The sequence below is a fragment of the Saccostrea cucullata genome, unplaced genomic scaffold (genome assembly GCF_032062105.1).
Source record: "Saccostrea cucullata isolate Sc308-1 unplaced genomic scaffold, CSIRO_AGI_Scuc_v1 ctg4539, whole genome shotgun sequence".
Taxonomy (NCBI): Eukaryota; Metazoa; Mollusca; class Bivalvia; order Ostreida; family Ostreidae; genus Saccostrea; species Saccostrea cuccullata.
The window spans coordinates 35655-44960 of NW_026930990.1; the positions used below are offsets into that span (position 1 = coordinate 35655).

Consider the following 9306-nt stretch of genomic DNA (forward strand, 5'->3'; position numbering starts at 1 on the left):
AAATATGAATTTGATGCTTATAAGGCAAGAGTCTGAGGTAAAAGTTAACGATACCAAATGAGCTGATTTGCTTCGTATTAGATATTTAAGTAAGTAAGTAAGTAAGTAAATTTTATTTAAAGTCGGCATTTTATACATTGTATAACAAGAAACATGAGCTCTGCAGAGCTCTTAAACCGACTATCACAGTTAAAATATCACAGGAAAACATTTACAACATAAATTAAAATGCAAAAACTCATATACATATATATACACATACATATGGCAGATAAAACAATTTTTTAAGAATTAAACAAATTTTAAGAATTAATCATTTTCAAGAATTAATTAGAGAAAAAAACCAAACTTGAAAAGCAATATGATTGCATTAAGAGGAACAAAAATAAAAATAAAGTAAATATTATAAAATAAAAAATGAATTTAAAAAAGTCATATGACAGTAATTTAAATTAAACATTAGATCGAACGTCGAGTTATTTTAAAATTCACACTCGTGATGCGACAGTGACATAAACATAATATTATAGTCGTTCGGTTTTGATTTAAACATATTTTATTGAAACATAATCAATGGGATTGGACGCAAGTTATGCCAACTTAGAATATCCTCTCCAACAGAAACAAAAAAAACAAATTTATATACACGTGATGAACAACAAACAAATCTACAATGCAAAAAAGAAGAAAAGGGTGCAGAGAGATAAGAATGGAAGAGAAAGGGAGTGCAAGGAGAGATGAAAGAAGGAAGGGGATGTAAAGGATACCTAATGATTACGCTGGTTGTTCAAAAAATCTTTTCGAATTTTTAATATACTTATGTACGTCTTTTGGTCCTATTTGTCGACAGTTTTGTTTTATTTAATTCAAAGTTTCTTGTAATCAAAACTTAGCTAAAACAGACTAGAAGTAACTACAGTGTTTTCATTGTTTTTACAATAGTCTAGAAGCTTGGTCAAGAAAGTAGTTCTGATTGCAAAATTTATCGAAGTGTAGGTTGCTGTCGTCCAATCAAAACACAGGGAATCAATAAATAAAGTTAAGATTAGAATTATAAATGAGGGAACTTTTGTTTGTTAAGAAAGATAAAAGGTGGTCACCAAAGAAAGTTACTTATATGTGTTATTCCATTATAGTCAATTCTGCAAGTACAAGAATTACAAAAGTAAATAAAAACTTAAATAATTTCGCTATTCCTAAAATTATCAAATTCAAATTTCATTTTATATCTGAGGTAAGCAATGATCCATGAATTTATCATTTTTATTTTGTTGTGGATTTGTAAATAAAATGATTAAGGTAATTTAATTTTTTACCTTTGATAAAATGTTAGCAGAATTTTACACAATATTTTAAATGTGTTACAGGAACATTGCCATGAAAACCATGAAACTCTTTGTTGCAAAGAAGAATCTTGTATAGGTAAATGATTTTAAATTGTTCGTTTCCGTGGGTACAGCAAAGATTATCTTGCTTTAAGGTCCTTTTGGTGAATAACAATGCGTTTACTCTAAAGGTGCACGTGTATTAGAGATGTTAACATGTATTATAATTGATAAATAAACTCAGAGAGAGAGAGAGAGAGAGCGCTTCCTGTTCTGTGTGGAATGTTTGTTCTTTTTTATTTCATTTCAGCCAATGCTTTTGGGGGATATTATCCAAGGACTCCATCGACTTACCCTACCACAGATCCGAACAGAACAACCTCCACACACCATGTTATGAACCAGCAGAGTATAGTATTATTACTTATTACAAGTCATCATATGACAACTTTATGTTTAGTCAACTCACTAGTTATTAACCAGCGTAGTAAAGTACATGTATTATCATAGACTTCTTATACGTCATCATATGACAACTGTATATTTATGTTTAGTCCATCCACTTATTATTAACCAATGTAGTATAGTATTATCATTGACTTCCCGTAAGGAAAGTCTTATACATGTACGACAATTCTAATTTTGAGTAAAGTGCTTCAACCATGTAAAGAGGATTTTCATTGACTTCTTTTAGTGTCAGCCCTTGTAACAATTCTTTTGTCTCAGCGCTTTTACTTAAAGCCCGAGATAATAAGCACCACCCTCAGATTTACCTGGTCTGTATCCCCCTGTCAATCAAATAAATAAAGGGCCATCATTGGGTACTTGAAATTGATTGACATTTAGCTACTAGTCCCTGTGTATCTCTCTTCACCTTGTTTGACACGCGTGGCCACCATCAAATTAAATTTCGGTCGTCTGATGTTTACCGCTAAATCACTATCGTAATGAGGAAACCATTTCGATACAAACAATCTTAACTTGATTATAATTGAGTATGATTATCTTTATTACAAACATTTCAATATAAAATGAAAATGATCTCATAATAGTGTTTCAATAGAGCAAATCAAGATTGTGTATATTTTTTTTAATGAAAAGTGTATAGGCGACTGTTTTCAGTCGTAAAAAGATTCTTGTTTTGAGACGCGGCGAAAACATTACGGAGCATAAAGGAGAAAATAAGCTGGTAACATTTTTTGCATTATTGGATAGTAATGTTGAAAACAAAATGTCTGATTAGTAACAACTTCGCGTGGACAAGTATTAAATATATTAAGAATTTCTTTCTTTTCTCTTCCTTTTTTATAACCGAGCATTTCTTGCTACGTGGGTTGTTACCTCCGTTCAAGGTCACAGGTGTTAAAAATAGTTTCGAAAGAAATACGCAAGTTAGCAATAAATTAATATGTTGTTTTCAGTTGTTTAATTATTATCTTAATTTACTAAAAATACATACATATTTGTATGTAATTCTAACTTTACGAAACCATCATTATCGTGAATTTTTCACAATAAGATACAGAATGTACATCTGCTAAAAATAGGACCACGCGACTTTTTATACAAACGGGAAGTAACTGTTACTATTTGAGGTGATCGAAGCTCTAATTGCTAAATATGAAAAGTTTTTAAGATTTTGAAAGCGACAGGCAAGGATGAGTATTTTACTTTTGAATTTTTACCTGTGTTTCATTATTTTTTTTTTAACAACGAACTCAAGCCATTGCTACTGTGACATACAATGTACTAAGGTACCTACCGTAGATTTTTTAACAAAAGTCGACCGGTGAGATTTCTGCTTTATGATATTAGATATAAGTCTGAAATTAAGGAATTTATACTAGTAATTATCCTCAATTATTACTTATGATATTTTTTATTTACGGTGTCGAGATTTATTAATTTAATTAATGATGAACATAGGGCCAACAAGCTGTACAGGTAATACTCATGGACTTCCTGTGTATACTGTTTGTGTATAGAGATTAGCGCTTCCTACGGTCTGCACAACCGTCAGTGCCTCGGGGTGCCACGCATGTAAAATTTAGTCCCTCTCCTTACCTGAGAAAACCGTACGGTTAAAAATCTCGGCCTTTAAATTACATTGTACAAGAAGCTCTAATAACATATATATATATTTCAGTATATAAATGAAACTAACACAGATAAATTTGCAATACTAGACTCTGACAAGATTGAACTCTTAAATAAGTATTTTACATCTATCACTTTTTTAGAAGACAGTGACCATGAACTTCCAAATATAGAAATTAGATGTAATGATAGATTTCCAGAAATACAAATTCAAGAATATGAGATTACAGACATAATCTCAGTAATTCCTATCAATAAAGCAGTGGGTCCAGACTGCATCAGTCACAAAATGTTAAAGTCTTGTAAAAATACTATATCAAAACCACTGTGTATTTTATTTAATAAATCATTAATACTAAAACATTCCCTGAATGTTGGAAATTGGCATATGTTCTTCCACTATTTAAGAAGGATGACCCCTCTATAACTTCAAATTATAGACCTGTCTCTTTGTTGAGTTGTGTAAGTAAAATATTTGAAAGAATTATTTTCAAACATGTGTACAATTACCTACATTCAAAAAATCTTTTTTATAAATATCAGTCAGGTTTTTTACCCGGGCACTCTACTGTATATCAACTTCTAGAAATATATCATTCTATTGTGAAAAGTATTGATGAAGGTAAATTCTGCTGTATGGTGTTCTGTGATTTATCCAAAGCTTTTGATAGAGTATGGCATAAAGGCTTAATTCATAAACTTCAAATGTACGGAATTAATGGTAAAATGCTAAAATGGTTTGAAAGTTATTTAAGCAATAGAACACAACAAGTCAAGTACAGAAATCTGCTCTCTTCCATTGGTTATGTAAAAGCTGGAGTCCCTCAGGGATCTGTACTTGGACCACTCTTATTTTTGATGTATGTAAATGATGTTGCTCAAAATATGATATCTGTTTGTAGATTATATGCTGATGATAATTCTTTACAACAATGTTCAGATAATATTAATCATATTGAACAAAATCTTAATCAAGATCTTAAAGTATTACATGAGTGGTCGAAAAAATGGCTGTTGAAATTCAACCCACAGAAAACAAAAGCTGTATTTTTTTCATTTGAAAGCTGTGCAACAATTTCCAAATCTAATTTTTGATAACTGTCAAATAGAATATGTCACACAACATACACATCTTGGGATACTTCTGTCTTCAAATATGGGATGGTCTGATCATATTGATATCATTGTAAAGAAGGCTTACAAAAAACTTGGTTTACTGAAAAAACTAAAATTTAATGTGTCAAGGGATATTTTGTCCCAGATGTATATTTCTTTTATCAGACCACAACTGGAATATGCAGTTGAAGTTTGGTCGGGGTGTACAAAGGCAGACATAGAAAAGCTTGAGAAAGTCCAACTATTTGCTGCTAGAATTGTAACAGGTCTTACACTTATTGCTTCTAAAAATTCACTTTATCTGGAAACTGGATGGGAACCATTGGAAAATAGAAGAAATCGAACAAATCTAGTAACAATGTATAAAATACACAATAATTTAGTACCTACTTATATTCAAAATATAGTACCTGATATTAGAGGCAACATTTCACAATACTCTACTAGAAATTCCTCCAATTATTCCTTGCCAAAATTCAGATTAGAATTATTCAATAAATCCTTTATTCCAGATACTGTTAGAAAGTGGAATGCAATTAAAATTAACATAAGGGAGGCAACTTCTATGAAAAGTTTTAAAAAATGCTTGTCAAGCAATATTGTAAAACCTCCAAAGTATTTTTCTTTTGGTAAGAGATTTTGGAATATTATTCACACAAGGTTAAGACATAATTGTATTTTAAATTCTGACCTATTTCGCTGTAATTTAATTGACAGTCCGAATTGCTCATGTGGACAAATAGAGGATTCCTATCATTTGTTTTTTGTTTGTAGAAAATATGCAACAGCAAGATATTCTCTAATGAATAAGTTATTATCATTCAACAATTTGTACATTATAGATGTCCATTTGATGTTATGGGGCGTTGATTCATTCTCTGATCAACAAAATGTAGAAATTTTTAAAGTTATTCATACCTTTTTAAAAGAGTGTGGCCGATTCTCTGAAAAATCTTAATTTTTTGTATATATAGTATTGTGTTTTGGTATCAAGAGTTTACTGTCTTTGACACTACTAATTGTTACAGAAAATAATTGTTCTTTATTTTGGCAATATTATAAAAAATTTGTATGAGGAGAAGACTATCTAAGTTGTCAGAACTTGTGTCTTATCCTTTTGGCTTTAATTGTCAATGAAATATGTTCAATTCATATATATATATATATATATATATATATATATATATATATATATATATATATATATATATATATATATATATATATATATATATATATATATATATATATATATATAGAAAGCACAGAGAAATTCACTCTTACAAGGATACTCGCTTCCGCCCCAGCCCGGGGTTGAACTCTCGACCTACGGAATCTGTCTCCTAGCATTGCAGGAACAGCGCGTTAGACCGCTCGGCTATCTAGGCAAGTTAAAAACTTGCTTTCGATGCCGATGGAATTCTCACAACGCTGTCCTACACTACACGGTCATTGAGAATGGAAGTGAGATACAGTTATTTGGACATTAGTTTTTAGAGGATTGTTACCAATACATGTTGTGATGAAATTAATTTTATTTATAAAGCACAAATTACAACAACTCTTAAACTAATATAACTGCCCTAAGTGAAGAAATATTAATATAGAAAGCACAGAGAAATTCACTCTTACAAGGATACTCGCTTCCGCCCCAGCCCGGGGTTGAACTCTCGACCTACGGAATCTGTCTCCTAGCATTGCAGGAACAGCGCGTTAGACCGCTCGGCTATCTAGGCAAGTTAAAAACTTGCTTTCGATGCCGATGGAATTCTCACAACGCTGTCCTACACTACACGGTCATTGAGAATGGAAGTGAGATACAGTTATTTGGACATTAGTTTTTAGAGGATTGTTACCAATACATGTTGTGATGAAATTAATTTTATTTATAAAGCACAAATTACAACAACTCTTAAACTAATATAACTGCCCTAAGTGAAGAAATATTAATATAGAAAGCACAGAGAAATTCACTCTTACAAGGATACTCGCTTCCGCCCCAGCCCGGGGTTGAACTCTCGACCTACGGAATCTGTCTCCTAGCATTGCAGGAACAGCGCGTTAGACCGCTCGGCTATCTAGGCAAGTTAAAAACTTGCTTTCGATGCCGATGGAATTCTCACAACGCTGTCCTACACTACACGGTCATTGAGAATGGAAGTGAGATACAGTTATTTGGACATTAGTTTTTAGAGGATTGTTACCAATACATGTTGTGATGAAATTAATTTTATTTATAAAGCACAAATTACAACAACTCTTAAACTAATATAACTGCCCTAAGTGAAGAAATATTAATATAGAAAGCACAGAGAAATTCACTCTTACAAGGATACTCGCTTCCGCCCCAGCCCGGGGTTGAACTCTCGACCTACGGAATCTGTCTCCTAGCATTGCAGGAACAGCGCGTTAGACCGCTCGGCTATCTAGGCAAGTTAAAAACTTGCTTTCGATGCCGATGGAATTCTCACAACGCTGTCCTACACTACACGGTCATTGAGAATGGAAGTGAGATACAGTTATTTGGACATTAGTTTTTAGAGGATTGTTACCAATACATGTTGTGATGAAATTAATTTTATTTATAAAGCACAAATTACAACAACTCTTAAACTAATATAACTGCCCTAAGTGAAGAAATATTAATATAGAAAGCACAGAGAAATTCACTCTTACAAGGATACTCGCTTCCGCCCCAGCCCGGGGTTGAACTCTCGACCTACGGAATCTGTCTCCTAGCATTGCAGGAACAGCGCGTTAGACCGCTCGGCTATCTAGGCAAGTTAAAAACTTGCTTTCGATGCCGATGGAATTCTCACAACGCTGTCCTACACTACACGGTCATTGAGAATGGAAGTGAGATACAGTTATTTGGACATTAGTTTTTAGAGGATTGTTACCAATACATGTTGTGATGAAATTAATTTTATTTATAAAGCACAAATTACAACAACTCTTAAACTAATATAACTGCCCTAAGTGAAGAAATATTAATATAGAAAGCACAGAGAAATTCACTCTTACAAGGATACTCGCTTCCGCCCCAGCCCGGGGTTGAACATTATATATTATAACGTTATATATATATATTATTCTGTATTTGATGTTTCACCCCAATGAAGTGAGTATTCAACTTAATTTTAAATTTCAGGAACGTATGTATCCTGTCCAATATGCATTCACGGCGTCTGTGATCCTTCCAGAAGTCACTCCTCTTGTACAGGATGTGTTTATCATGAGGATCATAAAACCACAACGTGTATAAAGGTTCACACTGAAAACTTATCAATCAAACGCTGTAAAGTTTTTATTGCATTGATACATTTGAAGAAATTCGTCAAATACAACACATTATTATATAGTCTATTTATATTCCCTATATAATCTATACAAGCGCAAACAGTTCATAATAATACATATTCACTGGATTTGAGGCTGTATTCACCGGAGGGTCATTGCGCGTTCAGCGGCATAGTGACATCAGAATCAACACCTCAAACAACGTTATAATTACTGATTGATTGATTGTATATTGTTTAACGTCCCTCTCGAGAATTTTTCACTCATATGGAGACGTCACCGTATGCCGGTGAAGGGCTTCAAATTTACTCCTATACTAGGCACTCAGGGCCATTGAGCAGTGAGGGTTCTTTATCGTGCCAGCGCCCACCGTGACACGGGACCTACGTTTGTAAGGGCATAACCGAAAGACCCGTGAATTTCACTTCTGATGCCGAGCGCTTGGCGAAGGAACAGTCACTACCTATTTTTACGTCTTTGGTTTGACGCGGCGCCGCGAACGATAATCGAACCCGGGCCTCCCGATCACGAAGCGAATGCTCTACCACTAGGCTACCGTGAACGGTCAAACAACGTTAAAAACAATAGTTATATTTTCCACCCTCACACAAAGTCAAAGCAGAAGTGCTTTTTTTAAAAAGTCTATTTTTTGATAGTACTATATATATTTTTAACAGCTCGGGCATGAACAAGAATGTAAAGACACGGATAAACAGATTTGCTGCCTCACTGACGAGTGTATAAGTAAGTACTAGATAACACAACAAAAGTAACTTAGATATAAAGAATAAAACCCCGTCTTTTCCCAACTAAATAAGCCAGATGTTCAAGAGATTTATTGATTTATATAGACCTTAGAGAAAGCATATCGACCTCGCACTTCGTGCTCGGTCGATATATTTTCTCTAAGGTCTATATATCGAGGGATTGACCTCATCAAAAGGCTATAATTGTATATTATATAAAATTTTTCTTCTAACAAAAACTAAATAATATCCGTGAAAAATTAATTATCTGTCTTGAATAAAGATTTCAGCGTCTAATTAATAAATTGAATTTCCTTGAAGCAAAATGGTTTGGAGTTGTGGTGAATACTATCGACCAAGGAAGCAGTTCACTACGTAAGTTTCCATTGAATAAAGCTTCAAAACAATGTGCCTTCGTAGACTTGATATGCTTTTGAGATTTAAAAAAAAATAAAAACACATTTGTTTTTGTCTGTTTTTTAAAAGAAAATTTCAAGAACAAAGTAATTTAAAGATACAAATATATATTTAAAAGAAAGTCAAAATTTCAAAAAGGAAAAAAATCCTTTATCGTTATATTTTTTTCTTAGAGATTATTCTCATCACATATTATGTTCTCTAATTTTATCAGATGATATTTTAGGATTTTTTTTTCTTAGAAAACCTTATTTTCTGTCCAAGTTGTGATCACAATGGTAAATGCCACTACTCGCTTTGTGATA

General features: G+C 32.8%; 1 long non-coding RNA gene across 1 annotated transcript; it reads left to right on the plus strand.

Annotated features, from left to right (window-relative positions):
* Positions 1-7681: 7681 nt before the first annotated feature.
* Positions 7682-9306, plus strand: LOC134230926 (uncharacterized). The gene is made up of 4 exons (XR_009984452.1): positions 7682-7805; positions 8516-8582; positions 8906-8959; positions 9244-9306. It is a non-coding gene; the product is annotated as an uncharacterized LOC134230926 (long non-coding RNA).